We start from the raw sequence: 21,791 nt of genomic DNA on the forward strand, positions 1-21,791 counted from the left end.
ATGTTGATGTCCAGTGATGGAAATTTTGCCATGATTTGGGTCTTATCTTTATAGGTCATGCTCTTAGGTCTATAGTTTGAATGCGAAAGCTTATCTTTAAAGCAATGTTATCAAGACTTTGTTTATTATTTGTCGCAGTGAGAAAGAGTAACGTCTATAATATATATATGCGACTTTTTTGTAATCAATAGACTGGAAATTGCTCATTGAAAAAAAACCCATTGAACTCCTATGCATATTCTTAGGTATAGTAAGTTGTTGTTTAACGTTTTACTATAATCTTAAGTGGTAATAAAATAAAAATAAAACTTGTCTGGTAGGTTTTATTCTTTGGGAAAACAAGACTACAATCCAGATCTGTATTAACATCATGGTCAATTTTAACAAAACTATAATATTGCATAATATGAGTAAAATTTGTAAAATAAACATTATTATTATACGAATGATAGAAATATATATCCCAATATTGCACAAACATTGTTATGATGTTAATTAGATACATGTGGTTTTGGTTTTATCGCAAAACTATCGCAAAACTAATATAAAGGAAACTGGCTGGGAGAATATGAAAATATAACACTCGACAAAATTCCTCACGCTTAAATTGAGGTAGACATTTAAATTGAGACTGGTCGTTACGGGGGTAACTGAGAAGAAAGACATGATAGAATATGTGTATTGTGTGATAGCAAGGACATTGAAGATGAGTTTCACTTTTTTTTCAAGTGCGATATATATATAAACTTAAGCAAAACAAATATGAGTCGTTACTACGGGAGAATCCTAGTATATTTAAGCTGATAGAACAGTTACAAAGTGAAAACAAAAATGAATTAAACAACCTTTCTTGCTACATCAAATGTGCAATTAAAACTAGAAATAATTTGACCAATACCTATAGGTACAATACGGTATTGTTTATTAATTATTACTAAATACTACCATCCACATTGTTTTTGTTTGTATTATTGAATTATTGACTGTACTATATGGATGTGTATGTGTATGCGTTTGTATTATAATTTAGTTATTGTATAACTAATGTATTGCATGTTTTTACTTTTAACTGTATACGTATGTGATTGTTTGACGAGAGACTATGTAGTCTGAATAAAAATGAACTTATGTTATGTTATGTTATGTTATGTTATGTTCCTTTTAAACAAACAATACACATAATGGATACTGATCACGACAAGGTAAACATTATTGAAGTCAGGGCCGGAATTCATAACACAACTCTTTTTTTTTTAAATTTGCAAAAACTGGCCCAGGACTTTTTTGCAGCTCATTAGCTGCTTGTTTATACGTGTGATTTTGGCTGTATTCAAATTGCCAAAAGTATGGATTGTCCCAACTGGAATGTGTAATCTGCAAAGCATTTTTGAAAAAAAAATGCTAAAATTGGACAAAAATAAAGAATCGAGTCAGGTTTTTTTCTCTAAATATTTTAATTGAGTAACAGTTAAACCCCATCCAAAATGTTTCGGTAGAGGCGTTGACTTGTTCCGTACGTCTTTTCGTTAGTCTTTCCTACTGTCCATTCATACGAGGTCATTACTACTGGTCAGGACAGGAATAAATGAAACTTGTGTCCAATGTGCATAACCCATGCGTGACGGTGTATGCGTAAGACTCATCTGGATTGGGTCAGTAAAACGAGAGTTATTACCCTTTAAAGTAATAAAACAACCTTATTTTTGTGTAAGACATTTTTTGTATAACTACATTATGGTGTTGAGCATTGCTGATAGAGCTTTATGAAACAGAGTTATGAAACAGTCTATTGCATGTATATTTATAGAGTTAACTAACAAACAACAACAACAAATCCGCATTTTGCAGAAACTTTATTCTTGGTCCTTATCAAACATATATATTTCAATTAGGTACTCATTGCCAGAATATTTTTTTTGAACATGTCAAAATACTGTTCTGATTTGCTGATTATCTGTTTAAGGTATTCTACGGAAACTTTTTGTGAAAATATCTATAAAGGACGATAAGATTCCAGTTTTTTTCATTTATATTTTATGTTCATCTTTAAATGATGATTCAGCCAAGGTCATGGCGTTCATTATGTGCCGGGAGTGTGGTAAACGTAGGATTGTGTAAGGCCCAGCAACATTGACATCATCTGAGGCTCAGTCGGTCACCAGAGTTGAGGAAGAGCTTCTTTAAATATGCGGGGATCCGCTCTTCCACACTCGGACTTACAGGTACCAAATCATTGTCAAGGAAGGCCTGTAATGCAGTACTTTAATAGAGGCATCTTATTATGTAGTTGGACATTCAACTTTTATAGCCTGAAAATCATCTAATTGAATACAAGCCTCATCAGTGCTCAGTTTATTCTCATGAATTTTAAAAAATGATTGTTGGCAAAGCATCTTTTTAGTGGTAGCCTGGTTATTCAATGTGACTGACAATTTAATTTACTCCATAATGCTTTGTTCGAGCCTATATAACAAACCCAGTTAATGAAGGTTACAAATGAAAATGTTTGCTTTTTCATGTCAAACAATGATTTTTGACGATATCTGCTTCTATTGTGGGGACAGTGATGTTCTTGAAACTGATGAAGTGAGATATTTAAAGGAACACTTTGGCGTGGTTGTCTGATATGCGCAATATGCAGGGAAACAAAACCTATCAAGACGAGAGGTGCTAAGAAAACAATAAAAGAGTGCACTGATTTTATGTTCATATCTTTGAAAACTACTCACATCGCCAAATTGGACACTTATTTTCACTTCACAACCACTGTTATAAAACCTTTATATAACATATGCTCACTAACTTATATATATATATAACGATAAAAGGACCTTAAAAGGATCTACACTTCAAACCATCTATGCAATTTGCTGGCTATGAAAACTACTCTCATCGCCAAATTATTATTATATGTATAATTGTATCTGAATTTTATGTTTTGTGGAGGTAGTGCTAATGTGGATGTAGAAGATGTTTAAAAACGATAACAAAAGTAATATTTCATATTTGGATATTTGGAAAGTGCGTGGTTATGACATACCCATATTGCCACGCCTCCGCCACTATCAATTATAAGTATATATTACGTATTTTATAATACTAATACTTATACAATAATAATAATAATAATAGAATAATAATAGTATATTTAAAGTATTTCAGTACTAGTAACAGTTCACCCTTGATTATTTTTAAGCCTCTAATAGGGTGAGAAGGCGTGGTCATAGAAGTATTGCATAACCACCCGTACGAAATTTTCAGCAGGAATCCAGCCAGAATTTGGCAGGAAAGTGGCAGGAATATCATATTTACGCTCGTAATCTGGCAGTAATTTATTTGTGGGCAGGAAAGTTATGTACCTGGACTGGAACTTCATTCATTTACGTACGGAAAATTTACAAAATATTACAAAATTACGGTTGGAAACTGATTCTGGCCGTTATTTCAAACTTAGAAAATTTCTGAAATACTTTTCACTGCTGAAACAGACTAAGTTTTCCATGACACAAGTTCACTTTTCTGGGCGTAAATAGGGACTTCCATTTTTTTCTTAATGACTTTTATGTTTAATGGTGCATCATCAGAATTTGTCTTTATTTTTATTCTTCTTATTATTATTAATATTATTTATTTAGTATCATTTTTATTTATTTATTTATTATTATTATTATTATTATTATTATTATTATTATTATTATTATTATTATTATTGTTTTTTGTTATTATTATTATTATTATTATTATTATTATTATTATTATTATTTACTATTATTTTTATTTTTTTTATTTTTTTATTATTTATTATTATTATTATTATTATTATTATTATTATTATTAAATTTTCATTTCATAAGTTTAAGATTTTTAAGCACAAAAAGATAAACTTACATTCTAATGTTATTGGTTTATAACCTTATTAATGTTAATTGTTCTTTCTTACACACTATACACTTTTCTAAAGCAAAACATGAACTAATAAAAAAATAAAATAATTCAGTTTTGTATTCTTTAAAAATTAGAAGCCATTTATCAGTGTGCTCTGTTAGTTTATTGACCAAGCTATTTCTCACAGTACACATTGCCTGGGCTTATCAGTTTATCTAAGGTCAGGCAGAAAATTTCAGTGAGTATGCAGAGAAAAAGGGCTCAGTAACCAATAAGATCAGTGGATTTCAAATGTTCAGGCGGTTTTCTTGATGTAAACACGCAGCCATGGTGATTTAACCTTTTAAGATTCCTATTGTTTTGCTGGATATAATCAGGATCTCTCATGGTTTGAAGGTAAACACTTATTTCAAAATGTATCTTAAATTATATGTCATTCATTTTATCCTATTTGTTACATAATTATGAGTCTTTTAAAAAGTTATGCTATAGATAAGCAAAATAATGCTTTTCCCCTTACATCTGTGAGTTCATAACACATGGTATTTCAGATTGTATTTGTATAGAAAACATGGTCATAACTTTACATTTGTATGTGGAAAAGGGAAATGTTTAAATTGAGTGTATCATAAAGCCATATACGTGTACATGCATGATACATTGCATAATAAAAAATAAAGTGTATAAATAACATAAATAACTATCAACTTAAGAAACTGTAAGTGACAAGTAAAATTGTGAGTTTTAATTATGTTTTTCTGTATATGTATGTTATTCTTTGTTTAAATGCTTGTAGATGGCTTTAATATTCAATCGCTAGGGAGAAAACAAGATCTGAAAGTAACAATTGGAGCATATAAAGCAGAACTTACCCTCATAGAAGGTTTGTGAAGGATTGTATTTTAATTCAGAAAGAAATATATCTATATGGAAATCATGCTGTTTTTATAGTCTTATAGTATTAAAGCAGTATTGTTACTCATGTAAAAAGACAACAACACATTTGTGATGAGTAACATTTTTATGTAGCGGGTAATTAAAATGCAGGCTATGTTGATTGAATATTTGCATTTGTGTGTTTTGTTGCATTGTTTCTAGCCATTGCCCAGAGCCATAAAACAGGGTTTGACTGCTGGGCATGTCCTTGTCAACATATCCACCAATCTGTATAAGTCCTGGTGGCCATGTGGACAAGCCTGCTGTTTTCTAATATTTTCTTGACTTAACCGGCATTGGTTCGAACCCAAATATAACCAAAATCCTTTTTTATGCTTTAACTGTATTTTTTTCTGCAATTTTAATATGATAGAGTAAAATAATGATAAATAACTAAAATAAGCGTTTTCCGATGCATTACCGGGAAAACTTATTTTTGGTCCAAAGTCATGAGCGAGTCACTTTAAAGCTTCACTTTCACAGATTTACCATTTTTACAACTTTTTTTCTTTTTTGTCTTAGAAAGGGCAAAATTTTGCGTAAATATCTGCAAACCAATAATATAAGACTGCTGACAAAAGATCAATTCGCAGATTTTCATAGTTACTAACGGTTTAAGAAAAATTCATAAAAAAACAATTTTTGAACTTATATCAAAAAAATCTGCGATCTTACTTTTTGTCAGCAGTCTTAAATAATTGGTTTCCATGGATTTTCGCAAAAATTGACTCGTTCCAAGACAAAAAATAAAAAAAGTTGTCAAAACGTTTTATCTGTGAGAGTGCAGCTTGAGGATGATGAAGTGTGCTTGAGAATGTATAAATGGATTAAAATGATGCATTTTGATACTAGTGATAAAATAATTTTACATGATATTAAATTTTACTGCAGATTGTGTGACGTCATAGTTGCTGGACAGAATACATTTGGATCTGACTGGAATAAAGGCATCACCAATTCAGCAAGCTGAGTCTGTGTTAGGAAAGTGAAAATAACCATGGACATAAAATTCAGAGAGGATTCCAAAAACACTATAACTTTTATTTTCAAATAAGTCTTTGTAGACTTAGTGTCTCTTCATTTCTTGATAAATTTATATTGCAGATTATATCAATATAATAAGTTTATTGATTCTAAAATCACAAAAAAATAAACTGATGCAAATGTAAATAAAGTATATAATATAATAAATAATATGAAAGAAAATTATATTATTTTATTTAATCAAGAGTTGGAAAAGTTTAAGCAGGCATGTAGTGAAAAGCAATGAATTGAGTTTTAGAAATGTTGTAAATTCCAGTTACGTTAAATAGTACGTGCCATTTTACAGTCAGATTTTTGAAAAAATTCCTGTTCCAAAATTCCGGTTAATTTAAATATTACGTCCCCTTTTACGGTCAGATTCCGTCTGTTTGGCACACGTAAATTCTATCTTAATTTTACGTACGAAAATATTTACGCACAGAATTTTATAAAAGTTCCTGTTCCCAAATTCCGGTAAATTTAAATATTACGTCCACTTTTACGGTCAGATTCCGTCTGTTTAGCACACGTAATTTTATCGTTCTTTATTTTCCTTAATTCTGGGCGTAATTTCCATGATTCGTAAGTAAAATTTAAAGTTTTACGTATGTTTTACGGTTGGAAAATTTCGCACAGGCACACACCCTGTCTCGGTGAGGTTTTAAATGACCCCAATTTCTCGAAACATCTTGAGTCCCTTATAACAGGATTAAGCTAAGCTCACTATCTTCTGTTATTCAATAATTTGCGTAATACAATGTATTTACTTCTTTAAGAGTTTTTATACTCCTGATAGGAATCATCCATATGATAATCACAATAAACCATTTTTCATTGATCAAAATTCAACTTCAGGTAGAGTGTATATTTTGGCTTATTAAAAATGCTTCTCAAGGCTGTTAAGTTTAAGAAGTTTCGAGAAATTGAGGCCAGGGGCGGTATTCATATAACTTCTTAAGATAAGATGTTGACTTAAGTGTGGCATATTTTCATAAGTTTCCCCGTTTTTTTCATAAATCGGGCAAAAAGTTGAAGACAACGACGGAGGTGTCTTAATTAGTTAAGAAAAATTCTTAAGTCGTTTGTAAGAGTCGGCCATCTTGAAATGAAATCATCGTCCGTCCGTGAAAATTGTTATTCTAATTCTCATTGTGAGTATTTAAATAATTGAATGTTTTTGCTAGTGATAAATTCTTATGAACGTTGCGTTCTTTAGCAAACGTTGCGTATTTTTATGTACAATTCGTATAATTTTGCATTCGGAGCTCCTCGGCCATTTTTTCAAAAACAATCTCGGATGTATATGGACGGTTTACATACTTAAAAAGTGGTACGTTTAAGTCCGCTGCAAATAGATCGCGTAGTAATCTTATTTAGTAGTTAAAATTTATGACTTAACTCTTGGGAATCGTAATTATGTTTGCAATAATACACATCACTGGCAATCAATTTAAACTGAGAGCAATGAATACAACTCTTAAACACTACATTTCATTAATTATATGCTTTTATTAAAAAAAAATACGGACTACTTCAACAGATGTACCGGCATACATCCGAGATTATTTTTGAAAAAATGGCCGAGGAGTTCCGGATGATAATATTGGGCATTCGGCATTGTGTACACACCGGTCTCAAAAATAGAAGTCAGTAAGACCGGTGTGTACACAATAGGGCATTCGGAGCAATTCGGGGAAGAAGTAATAGTGTAATGTAACCAAAACTGCATGTGTGTGTTTTTTTTTTAATTTGCACATTATCTCGTTCGTTTATTAATGAAAGGTAATTGATGAAATATTAGTAAGGTTGATTGTATTATTAAATACAATATTAAAAAAAAAAATAGACTGGTTTATTTTCATTAATACAACGCAAGTCTGTGTTGAGATTTTTTTGGGATATTTTCAGAAACTTTATCAAATTTCTCCAACTAGATGCATGTTCAGGTGAGAATAGTGGTTGCAATTGAAAGATTGAAGATTTATCTGAATGTTGGCTGCATGTTTTTGTTGCAACTTTTCGTTTGGGTGCTTTAGTAGGCATGTTTTTCTTAGCTGTCACATTTCGATGAAATTGGAGTTGTTTCTATTTAGACAAATCGAGATTTTCTGACTTTGTAAAAGTGCCGTAATTCATAGTTATTTATGCTAGATAGTTGGTATGAGTGACCCCTTTGATGAATCTGAAGAAAAAAAATAATATTTTAGGTAAAATGTCACTAAATTTTGTAGAGGTCAAAATTCAGCACATTCCCTCCAAGTCACTGTGATATTAGTGATAAGAATTTAGAGAGTTCTATATGCCCAGATTCATTCTCTTCTTCTGTGTTTCCTTTTGATGGTGTCTCTGTTGTGATCGTTTTTGTGTCGCCTGAAAAGACGACATATAGGGGTTACTTTTGTCGGCGGCGGCGGCGTCCGCGTCCCATTTTCGCTTGTCCGGGGTATATCTCCTAAACTATTAGTGGTATCAACTTTAAACTTCATATGTACATAGATCTAATTGAGGGCAAGGGCAAGTGCAGTGCACAAGAACTGTTACTCTTGCTTCCATATTTTTAGAGTTATTGCCCTTTGTTATTTTTCATGCTTAAAGTTTTGTCCGGGGCATATCTTGTAGAATATAAGAGTTATCAACTTGAAACTTCATATGTAGATAGATCTCATGGAGGGCAAGTCCAGTGCACAATAACAGTAACTCTTGCTTTCTTAGTTTTAAAATTATTGCCCTTTGTTAATTTTCATGCTTAAAGTTTTGTCCGGGGCATATCTTGAAGAATATAAGAGGTACCAACTTGAAACTTCATAGCTAGATAGATCTCATTGAGGGGAAGTGCAGTGCACAATAACAGTAACTCTTGCTTTCTTAGTTTTAAAGTTATTGCCCTTTGTTAATTTTCATGCTTAAAGTTTTGTCTGGGGCATATCTTGAAGAATATAAGAGGTATCAACTTGAAACTTCATAGCTAGATATATCTCATTGAGGGCAAGTGCAGTGCACAATAACAGTAACTCTTGCTTTCTTAGTTTTAAAGTTATTGCCCTTTGTTAATTTTCATGCTTAAAGTTTTGTCCGGGGCATATCTTGAAGAATATAAGAGGTATCAACTTGAAATTTCATAGCTAGATAGATCTCATTGAGGGCAAGTGCAGTGCACGAGAACCGTTACTCTTGCTGCCATATTTTTAGAGTTATTGCCCTTTGTTAATTTTCTTGCTTAGGTTTTGTCCGTGGCATATCTCGTAAACTATAGGAGGTTTCAACCTAAAACTTATTCCGTAGGTATATCTGATTGAGGGTTCAAATGCCACCTACACTTGAAAGTTAAATGGCAACATCATTGTCTATAAATGAATAAAATGCCAATCTAACAGCTATAATGTCGACAGTAAATAATTCGTCAGGCGACAGATCCGACTCGTGGAGTTCTAGTTTATTTGATAGTCAGGTACACCATATCAGTGGTAACACGAGCAGTTGTTCTGCGGACCAGGGTGCACACAACGTTTTGTAAAATATTCTGGAATTCGTTTCTTGAGATTTCATAAAGAAAAAGAGAGAAGGTTGAAGTGGTAACTCGCTATTGGGAGAAGGAGCCTGAACGACCGTCAACATGTTAAGTTGTGGGAGCCTTCGGCTCATGACCGCCTTTGCAGCATGCATTTCGCCGAAGGTATTAAATTTAGTAAATATTTAACAAGACATGTAACTGATTTATTTTAATAGTGGCATCTTCTATTTATTTCAGGAAAGTGTGGTCTTTTGAAGAGAGTCCTTGAAGTTGTTCAGCATGTTGTGTTGTTGGATTCTTGGAAGGATGTACCTCTATGGTGTTAGTGGAATATAACACCAGTTGTTGCACATTTATTATCAGATTTATTAAATACATTGTTGTTTTGCAAACATTACTTAAACTTTGATATTTCTTTGGTGCTTATGTATGATATTGTAGGTGTACATCTCTTTATTGCAATGGCAAATACATTTTAACATATATAGCATAAGCAGAAGTTATTGTTCACTGTTAAAGAGCTGCAATTTCACATTTTGATCGCTTTGACAACTAACAAAAGATCCGATTGCATTTATAATATTTTGGATTAAAGAGGTTTGCTTTGTGGTTTATATATTAGGACTTAATTTAAAGAATACCAAAATAAGCCGATTCTCAGACAAAAAAGTGTCAAAACAGAAATCTGTGAGAGTGCAACTTTAAGAATACTGGTAATCGGTATGTGCATGTGATCCGGAAGCTGAACATAGGTCTTAAGATGAACTATCATTAAAGATTATAGATTTACGTAAATGGCACCAAATATAAGAATAACATTGAAATAATGTACATGTTTGACTTGTTCTTTATTCATAATAAGAGTCTACTGTACAGTAAGTCTTTACAGCACATGATTGGCAGAAGTGAACTCAATAATTGATTAAAATGTACAGTGAAATAAATTGATTTATACAGCAAATAAAACCTAAACGATTCAGACCGTTCTGTTCTTGTTTTTTCGGGGTGGCTCGGATATTAATCTGATTTTTGGAGGAGGTCTAGTTGATGTGAACCGGTCCCGGTGTTAGCTGGTCAAATACAGTATAGTAGCTGCTTGAGGTTCAAGGCTCTCTTGATTGGGTTTCCCGTCGACGAAGTTCTGATATGAAAATAAGAAATCTATGAAATTGTGTCGAAATGACAGTTACAATTAATAGCCATTGTTAATATAGTAACCATACGAGTAGATGAGATTCGGAAGCATGCGATGGTTTGGACAAAAATTAAATTAGTTGTACAATAATTCCTGATTTACTTTGAAAGCAAAGCAGTTTATAAGCATATATATAACGGTATCAACAAAAATACCTCTATCTTGAATGAAATCAATCGTGCCCATGCTGAACCTGACCTCATTAAACCTGTTGTCTAAGAACTAAGCCATGAAATTGCTGATGTTGTGTCAGTCTTATTCCAAAAGTCCTTGTCTTCTGGAAAAATCCCATCTGATTGGACTTCTGCATTTGTTTGCCCTCTTTTTAAGAAAGGAGACATCACTGACCCAGCAAATTACCGCCCAATTTCTTTGACCTTAATCTTATGCAAAACTCTCGAACATACAGTTGCGTCTGCCCTATCTTCTCACTTTACAGAAAACAAAATTCTTTACGACCTCCAGCATGGGTTCCGAGAACGGCGTTCTTGTGAAACGCAGCTTCTTCAATTGACAGACTTTCTTGTTAATAATCTGGCAAAAGGGAAACAGACAGATCTGATATTGCTAGACTTTTCGAAAGCTTTCGATAAAGTTAACCATCTTAAACTTCTATATACACTTCAGGAACATGGTGTTTCATCCCAGATTCTTAATTGGACTAGATCTTTTCTTATTGGTAGAAACCAAACAGTTGTCCTAGAGGGCGATCAATCAAGAGCAGTACCAGTCACTTCAGGTGTGCCCCAAGGCTCTGTCCTTGGGCCCCTCTGCTTTCTGATCTATATAAATACACTTCCCCTTACAGTACAATCCCAAATACGACTTTTTGCCGATGATACGGCAGTTTATCTTACAATAAATTCACTGTCTGACTCTCAAATGCTTCAGGAAGATCTGGCATGTATGGAACAATGGGAGAGAGATTGGGACATGGAGTTCAACCCCTCTAAATGTCAAGTACTCCACATCACCAAAAACAAAAAAGTCATTAAGCACAATTACATACTCCATGTCAAACACTCCAATCTATCCCCTGTGCAAAATATCTCGGCTTAGACCTTTCATCAGATATTTCATACAACTCCTATGGCTTACAAAACCCTAGTTCGCCCGCAAGTTGAATATGCATCAACAGTCTGGAGCCCCTACACACAGTCAAATAAAAATAAAATCGAAATGGTCCAGCGAAGAGCCATCCGCTGGGTTAAATACAACTATTCCCCTCTTGCAAGTGTTACTGAGATGCAAAACAGCCTTGGCTGGCGGTCACTCGAATATCGCAGAAATGACATGCGGCTCATCATGTTCTTCAAAATCTTACACAACATCGTGGCCATTAACCTTCCACCTTATATCCGGAAGCCTGTCAGATTTAGCCGGCACGTTCATCCCCATAGCTTTCAGCAAATCCAAGTCCAATCCGATTATCACAAGTGGTCCTTTTACCCCCATAGCATAGTTCTTTGGAATAGCCTGCCCGTCAATGTAGCAACTCTGCCAGCAACAGAACTTGATAGGTTCAAACAGGCAGTGTCAAGCTTACAATATTAGTTTTACGTACTATCATATTTTACTTTTTAAAATTGTTCTCACGACTAACATGTTTTAACCATGACTGGATTATGTTTTTCTATTCCATGTCTCACAATGTTATCTTTTATTTCTTTCTTTCACTTTACTAACAGTCCGGCGCGCACCTGCCAGTAATACTCGAAAGAGGGGTTCGGCAGTATTCAAAGATAGATAACCTGATATGAAATGGCCATTAATGCCGATTTGACAACACAAGCGAAAGCATAAATGTACGATGTTTAAAGTTTGAAAATAGTAACACTAAGATAGGTCACGGACGGACAACTTCATTATTAAATAAATTTAAAGCGGATTGATTTGCCCCCCCCCCCCCCCCATCCCCCTTATAAGCAAATAAGTAATTTTGTTCAGAACCATACTTTTGTACAGACGTATAGATGTTTCGCCTTTGAACGATCTTTCAAATTTTCCAAGTTCAACTGTTGGTGAGGTCTTCCACAGTCTGATCCAGCGCTTGCATTTTTCTAAATGACTCGCTGGTTTCGAAAAACGGAACGACTAACACGCCGGTCTAGCTACCTTGTATCCGAATTACAAGTGCCATACTGACAATACCTTTTTACCAAAATACTTAAAAAGGCGAGGAAATGCCAATGCATGTATATGACGGACTCTGGTCAGTTTGACGGACAAAATGGCGGATAACACGGCTTATCAGCGCTGTATTCTGATTGGCTGATAGGACCTGTCAATCTAATCCTGTCGTAAGGTTAATTGTCATCCCGAGATGTTAAAATGGTACTGTACCAGTAGATCTACTACCAGACAAAATAATAAATGGTAATAAAGTATGTTTGTATTATCTTTATAGAATGCTGGCTTTCGGTATCAATGGTTAGACCCTAAAAGCATATTATGACAGATAGTTCAACATTTATTACAGATTTATTATTTATTATAGAGTAACGCATACAACATAGGCAAAGAAGGGTTTTCACACTAGCATGCAACAAACACAAAGAAGGATGTTGAGAAACGCATACAATTTAGAATAAGAACAAAATATTGTCATTGAAATGTTATTTTTTTATATCAATAAATTATTATGTTTATGAGTTTAGTCAAGTGAAAAATAGTTTATTCACTTTATTTTCGAATTTTCCTTTAAAAAACATAATTGATTGCTTTTTTAAACGTTTTGTTTTGTTTGAATAGAGACGCAGACCAAAGACCAAGACGAAATTGCTGAGGCATGCACGAACAGACCGAATCAAAACAATAACATTCAATGTGCCTAGATATTGATAATTGTGATAGACAATATAGGTCGTATCATAATCTGACGGTCCCTAGACTTACCGAAATACGATTATTTACCGAAAGACGGATAAAATTACCGAAAGACGTATGAAAGTTACCGAAAGACGCCTTCTAATGCATTTATTTTATTGTTTTTATATTAATATTATACAAATACATTACCAAACCAAATTTTAGAGAAAAATATTAAAATATAATGATGTAATAGGCAGTTGAAATTTCAGTGTTCGAGATCGAATTCCGCGTGCCGACTCGCCAACCGAAAGACAGATAAAAGCTTCCAAAATAATCAATTAATGATAATCTCATAATATCCATATAACTAAAACACACTCATAAAAATGAAAAAGTTCATGAAAATATTTACTTATTGTTCAATTGAATAAAGACAATGTGTCAGTGAAATGGTTGTCTCCCTTCGCCAACCGAAAGACGATTTAACGTAGGTAAAACTAATTTATTAGTTGTTGTATTATGAAAATGATTATGAATTTGGATTCAAATAATAGCATTTATATTCTTATGTAAATGTTAGATCAATTGTATATACAGCATTTGAAAGTATTTTGGAATATACTTGAAACATTGCCTTTGAAATAGGTCGAAAATGTCGCTAAAATCATTTTCTTTAACTAACTTAGATCTACAGTATAGTTCAGGGCTTTCAAATTTTAATTTTTGTTTATATGAAAATTGAAAAAAAAGAAGTTTTTGAACAGCGAAGTTCTCATCTTCAGATAAATTAGCTTACTTATGGACAATAATACCAAATACACACAATCAGGCGATGTTTAAAACAACATAATTATCACCCAGTGTATGACACCCCACAAAGTAGCGGCACGTTTTTTGGGGGACAGTTTGGTATTATTGAAAGTGTGTTAATTTGGGTAAACCCTTTTCGGCTCTGTGACACGTGTTGAGCAAATACCATAATAATTACGCATTAAAGGACCGCATTACGTGTACATTTATAATTGCGGGTGATTTTCACACAAATTGACGGCTTCATTTGAAGATTCATAAATAACAATTGCGAGTAAAAAGGTTAGTTATTGCTGTAAGTATTAAAGAAGTCCAAATTAATAGAACTTTACACTCTGAAATCATTAATGATGGATGAGTTTCCTTGTGCTATATGTGCTGGAAATGCAGGCTATTATTTCTAATGCGCACCATGATAAACCATAAAAAATAAAGTATTTTAACTTTAACTGTTTGATTTCAACGATGAAGATATCTACATAGTTAATAATAAATATTGCACATAATAATGATACATAATTCAATTCGGGCAACATTATTGCCATGCACATATGAACTTAGGTAACAACAACTTTCTTTTCTTCATGGACATATATACGCATGGTGCATTCAAAGGTAATTATTAATATATTCTTATAACTCAATCTCAATTTTATTGTTTGTATGTCTGACACATTTGTTTGTAACACAAGGTGAATTTTCAATGTACATTTACCATAGCTTTTGTCATTAACATGTATATGTCTTTGTCAATGATTTAAATACATATTGTAAGTTAATCATTTTATTTTGTATTTGCAGCATTCAATATTTCATATAATTTTATTATGTGTATGACTTATGTTTTATGCAGCCTTCCATGTTCGATGTTAATCAAATGTATATGTCATGTATGTAGAGAAATGATGAAAAATAAAATAAAAATTTAGTATTAAGTTAACTGTATATATTTGTTCTTACTTCACCTTAAACATATCAATAAATCGTATTTTGGTTGAGAACAGGAGAATACTCGTATTGGCTAAATAAAGGAAATTCTTTTGTCAAAAAACTTATTTCTAGATATTATTTTATTTTTTTTGGATACAATGTGTAAAATCATCAAATATATATGAATATTAAAAATAAATACAATAGCAAGCGTCTTTCGGTAAATTTCTATCATATTTACTCCAGTTTAACCATATCCATAAATCGAAATTCTTTTGTCAATAAAGTCATTATTTCTAAATATTTTTTTTTAATTTTTTGCTACAATGCGTATAATCATTATATATACAAGATTATTTAAATATAAATGCATTAGAAGGCGTCTTTCGGTAACTTTCATGCGTATTTCGGTAATTTTATCCGTCTTTCGGTAAATAATCGTATTTCGGTAAGTCTAGGGACCCATAATCTGAGATAGACAATAGCAATCGTAACAACTCGGCCATCTCCGGCAAGCTTCGAGATAGACCTCGTAAATAGTAGTAAGGATATACGAAAGTGCGATGCGGCTGCCGGCGATTAACACAGTTTTCAATCCGCGTAAAGAAGGCCCATTGTAACAACAAGGAAGTGGATTGTGTTAAATTAAATGTGCTTGTTTAAGAGAAAATATTTATTGTAACCTTAAAGAATGTTCGTTTTATGAATATTTAGATGTTTCCTTATAGTTGAAGCACTCTATTTCCTCTATAAAAATCGTGAGCACACAGAAAATGTACTTGACAGTCATTGAAATGATCATACGGTTCATGGCATGCATGAATCATTACATCGGATTAAATGCATGCATGGACTAAATGTCAACATTTTCTCAACAGTTATAGGAATACCCTATGAAATGTAAGTTTTAAGTCATACTTTGCCGTGTTATTTTTCACACCATGCCTTGCCATTAAAACAACATTACTATTCTGTAAAATCATTGATTGCCTTGTGCAGAGTTTTGTGGGTTGTGGTAGGATGGGTGTGAGCTGGTCACCCAGTCAGCTTTACCAGCTGAAATCTATGCATGCCTTCACTTCAGCATTATTGGGTTTGGGCTGCAGATTTTTTTTTGTGTCAACAGTTCTGTGGGGTTGAGGTGGGGCGGTGACTATCCACGCAGTATGCTCAATTGTTAGAGTACCAATACAACGTTCATGTGGATATGCACCAGACAATTGTAACCACGGCCTCCTCAGGTCTTGGAAATAGTGGGGACTTTGACTTTCAGTACAGTCCACCCCGGCTAAAATCCCCACCTTGCGCGGACGATCCAATGGCAAAATCCCTGCCAAATGCCCCCACACCCCAGGGACTCTAGGTAAGGTCCATTCCCCTCTATATTTTAAGCGAAGATAAAACCACCACATTCAACCAGCACTGCAGGGCCACCTGATAGGTAAAAACACAGCCCATTTCCCCTGGTTAACCCCAGTATTCCCCCGGACCTGGGGTGGGGGGGGGGGGGGGTTACAATTGACTGGTGCACTAAGTTGACAGATCTTGTCTTAAAATTGTATTTGTTCAAGGCAGATCATGCTTCACTTTACCTCCTAGGCTGTGGATAAAAGCCACTCATTAGAAGTTTCCTTACACATTATACTTGTCTAAATCTATAATTATTAGTCTCAATATCTTTGAGTAAATTGTCATTTTTTATTAAAAACAACCAAAAGAGTAACTGATAAGATACTCAACTGATTTATTTTTTGTAAATAAAAGCCTTAAACAAATATTTAGCCAGGTTACTAAGCTTTTCATCAATGTATACCAGACTTTTTTCAATAATACTTAATCTATTTTGAATAATTAGCCTTTAGATCACTCTTCACCAAATGACTCTTTTATGTCCAACTCCATAAAATGCAAACAAGAATAATTACAGTTTGGATCAACATGCCTCTTAAATTTATTTTTAATATTAGTCAAGTAATAAGCCCTTTTAAGTGCATTGAGTCTTTTGGGAGACTTCACAATATTTCTGGCGCTTAATCCCCATATATGGCTTTAAGTTGCCATACAAATTTAAGTCTTCATTACAAAATATACTGTATGTCTCCACTTTAACCATAAACACACAATGAGAGGACTATTTAAAGCATTACCATGTGTCAGAATTATAGATCTTTCTTTACATTTTATTTTTCTAATTGTATTACCGGTCTCTTTAGCAATCTCCTTGTGCCTCTTTGAGTACTTGGCTTGACAGTTTGGTTTTTAATACATGGTTTTGAATGTTTACTGATGATGATGATGATGACACTATGCTATGCCAAAACCTCAACAAATTTTCTTCAAACAAAAAAGGACAGTCATTCAGAATAACTTTTATTACATCAGTTGAGAAAATAAACTCATACAATCAACGAAATAAACATGCATCTGTAAAATCAAAGGTCATGTTATGTGTTCGTTAAATTCAACTTAATAAAGAAAATAAATATTGGTTGCAGTAAGCAATGCGCATCACTTCTAATAAACATTCCAACAGACTGAAAAATAAATCAACACAAATGAAAAAACAGTTTGCAAGTCAGCTAGTATCTTATTTTATGCCTTATCAGATTGCTATGCAAGCTAGAAGCTTACAAAATCACTCTGTGAAAATCAGTCTGTTGCCTAAGAAAAAACAAGTATGGACATCCTTTTCCTGAGGTCAAGAGAAAGTATCTTGGAGGTCTTGAAATCACAACCTTAAATTTGGGGCTTATCCTCTAGACCACTTTCACCTTTTCACATTTTAAAGAGCCCAGTTTACAATATGGCACTTGCAAGGATGTGCCCTATTAACAGATTTTCTGAAGTCTTAAAAATTGAATGAACAAAATAGTTCTCCTTTATTTGGTCTGCCGATGCCATCTGTTTCTGTTTTGGTAGTTATCTTCCCTCCATAATATAGGAAAACCACTTAAAGTGTATATAAATCCTTTACCATTTTACCCTTTTAAAATATATGTTCGGATTTATTTAATTATCACGGACCAACAGATGACTTTTATCTTCAACTTCACATCAGAATGTAAGTCATCAAATATTTGAGATGACAAGATGTTCCACTGAACGCTTTGTTTCCATCTTGCACTCATTTTTCCAAGGAAGGCTTTGCAGTTGTGTTAAGATGATTGCCATGCATTGCAGGTCAATCCTCATACAATGGCATTTTTGATTACATTCGGATTCCAGTGCCTGAAATAGAAAACAGAAAATACAACAATAATAGGAATTATATTTTCAGATCAATTATTTTAAAAGCCTGTACAACAACAGAAAAGTATTCACAAAACATTAAGTGCAACACCAATTTAAAGCTGCATCCTCACAGTTTTACTGTTCTGACACCTTTTTTATTTTTGTCTTTAAACGAGCCAATTGGCAATTATTGTGCAAATGTATGGAAACCAGTGATATAAGACTGCTGACATAATATCAGATCACAGTCTTTCATATACAAGTTTGAAAATTTGGTAAAAATTCCTCCAACTAGTCATATAAGGTCACACATAATAGAACAGATTTCAATTGTTTGGAAAGTATTTTTTTGCTATTGCTTTAAGCCATTTAATTAATTATATGTGTAAATTTAATTTAATTACTCCTTTGGGCTTTTGAAGAATGACCAAGAACTGTCAATCTGTGAGAGAGCAGCTTTTAGCTCTGGACTACTGGTTAATTAAAAAATATGAAATGAAATTGTTATCATGTTTAAATTCATCTACAATGTTGATATTTTAATACTGTCAATCCTTGTTGGTTAATTGTACAAACATGCAGGTACTTTTGGGCTTAAACCAATAGGATACTTGACTGTTAAATTATTGTCCGAATTTCGAAAATAGCACAACCATTACCTCATCTGCCTTTTTTCAACAGAACAAGCCAGGAATCAGAGTCAGCTGCACCCCTGGTACCATACTCTTCTCTGAAAATGACAATAAGATTAAAATTTAAATGTCTGCATTTCATTGGCACAGTAAAAATGTCAGCATTTTTCAATGTTTCTGCATCACCACCACCGGTGGATATCAAAGAATTTAGTCTTGAAAGAAATGTGTGCTGGTTTATGCGTTCAAACTCATTTTGTTAAACCAATAGAATGAAGATCTAATTTATTTAGAGAACTATATTAGTGAACAGGGCCGAGGTATTCAATTGTGCCATTACATTAAGTTGTTCGCTACCAACACTCACGGACATATAAACCATACATCCTTGGTTAAAAGAATGTAAATTTTAATTATAAAAAATTAAAGTTAATGATATGAAATGTATGAGATAAATACACTGAGAAAGAAAGTCTAACCTATTATCGATCTAAGTAAAGTTAGATTCAGACTTATTTGTTATTAAAAAACAAAACAAATAGAGTATTTGTTTTCTTAATTTTTGCCACTGATCACTGGAGCTTCAAAATTGTTATTTACTAAATTAAAATCTGTCAAATGAAAGAAGACTTTACCCCACCCACTAAGAATTAATGACATTTCCAATTAGTTTCTCATTAGGGCTCTTTTAAAACTATTTTTATATTTTATTAAAATACAATAAGTATAAAAATAACACTTACACACAAATAAGTGGTAAACGTTCGCTCCTCATTCTGTCTTTGGACTAACATATCTCTTGGTTGTTTGAACATCTTCTTGGTCGGCCATGATGGACTATTTTCTTACGACCCGTATTATATCCGAGGCCATATCTTGATACTAGCCGAGGAGTTCCGATTGAGACAATAGCTTCGACGAGTATTGACCTTGACCAACGTATTGCGATTTTTCATTCCGTAAACATCATCCGGATAAAAGTTCACCATTTACAGTAAGTTGTATGAATATATCTTTGAATAAAGCAACATTATTAATTCAGTAAGCGGTATATCAAAGGACTTATGCATTAACAAATTGAGTTTTCGAAATTGAAGAAACTGGGTGGGTGGGGAACCACTTTTTTCTGAAACATTGCCACATTTTCAGTCTTAATTAATAGTACTGAAAGAAAACATTTTCTGCCTGTACAATTACCCCATTTATGATAAGTAAACAAGTAGAACATTCGTTGACTGTCTAACTTAGTCACTTCATTTATTTCTTTTACCAGTAAAAGGTAAAGTAATGTTTACAAGTCAATTGTAACCAGCCCCCCCCCCCGGTCCTGGGGATAGCGGGGGAATGAGCCGTGTTTACCTTCCAGGTGGCCCCGCAGTGCCGAGTGACTACGGTGGTTTTTGTTTTCGCACCGAAAATATCAGGGAATTATAGGCCTTACCTAGGATGCCCCTGGGGTGCGGGGGCTTTTGGCAGGGCTTTAACTAGCAGTCTGTTCCCGCAGGGAGGGGATTTTGCCGGGGGGTTTGCTGGACCGAAAGTCAAAGTCCCCGCTATTCCCCGGACCGGGGGGGGGGGCGTGGTTACAATTGACTGGTGCATAATCATAGGGCTCAAACTCTTGACTGTTGGAACACCCATACTTGCAGGGTGCTCATTTCAACTGGGTCAACATGGCAACTGTTTCTTTACCACCCCTAGCTTTTCAAAATGAGGAATTATCATTCTGTTTTGTTTTGTTTTAGGGTATCCAGTCCATGTATGCAGTTGGAGTTGATAGCATGTATGCCATGTACATGTACATGTGTAGGTATTGATAAAAGTTGTATAACATGAATGGACATTTTTGAATGTCAAAATAAAATTGGACAATCATAAACAATAATCAAATATCAACCTAAGACCTGTGCACGTATCCGAAACAATGGATCCAGCTCTTTTTGGAACTATATATAGATAAAAGAGCAAATGACACTTTCAAAACATGTTGGATACGAGGAGCTTTGTTTCATAAACGTTTATACTACCTTAAGAAGGAAAATTGCGTTCTGAAGGATCTATTTTACGTTTTGTGCCACATGCCGTTATCGACATTGTATGAGATATCTTGTGAACTGCAATCAATGTTATCTCTGAAGAGTGACATGCCTGGCATGCTCTACGCAAACGGTATTACAAATTCAGTTTGATTATAAAAAGGACTAACGTTAAATTGATTAAGTAAAAATGAATAAAGATTCAAAACCGTCCATCAAATATATTGATGAGGTTGCATTAGAAAATCAAATTGCAGAGATTTCAGCAATGATTGTAGTTGATGAAAAAATAATTCTGGCTGAAAGAAAGGTTAGCGTGTTGCTAATGTATGGGTGCGATTTAAAGAAAATATACAAGAGGACCCAAAGGGGTGATGGATATGAGGATTTAGCGGTCATAAGGAAGAACGAATTTGCAGCGGTTTCTCCTCGATTATTTTCCAGCAGTGAAGTCTATTTTTTTTATGTTTTTGGCGATTACATTCATTTCAACAGGATTCTTACAGTTGATTCGCGCTGCTTTGGGATATTCTTTCGAAGAGACTACCTTTTCGCAACGTTCTCACCATTTTTTTCTCAATGCTACGTGAAAATGTACCATGAGAAAGGAGTATGTGTGACAACAATATTGCGGCCCTATGAGCTGTATGCCGCAAAGGGATTGTCAAAGATACATGTCAGTGAACAGTTTAGAATGTGTCTCAGTGATGAGAATAATGAAGAGATTCTTGTGTTTCAAAATGACGATTTTAGTAACTTCTGTTTCGAGGTAGCACACAGTTATGCAGTGA

At 33.7% G+C, this 21,791-nt stretch overlaps 1 long non-coding RNA gene across 1 annotated transcript; it reads right to left on the reverse strand.

Annotated features, from left to right (window-relative positions):
* Window positions 1-17,601: 17,601 nt before the first annotated feature.
* On the reverse strand, window positions 17,602-19,777 carry LOC128242233 (uncharacterized). Its single transcript, XR_008262560.1, has 3 exons — window positions 19,708-19,777; window positions 18,992-19,062; window positions 17,602-18,329 (listed from the first exon to the last, which is right to left on the reverse strand). It is a non-coding gene; the product is annotated as an uncharacterized LOC128242233 (long non-coding RNA).
* Between the last annotated feature and the right edge of the window lie 2,014 nt (window positions 19,778-21,791).

Source organism: Mya arenaria, chromosome 8 (assembly GCF_026914265.1).
Source record: "Mya arenaria isolate MELC-2E11 chromosome 8, ASM2691426v1".
NCBI classification, from domain to species: domain Eukaryota; kingdom Metazoa; phylum Mollusca; class Bivalvia; order Myida; family Myidae; genus Mya; species Mya arenaria.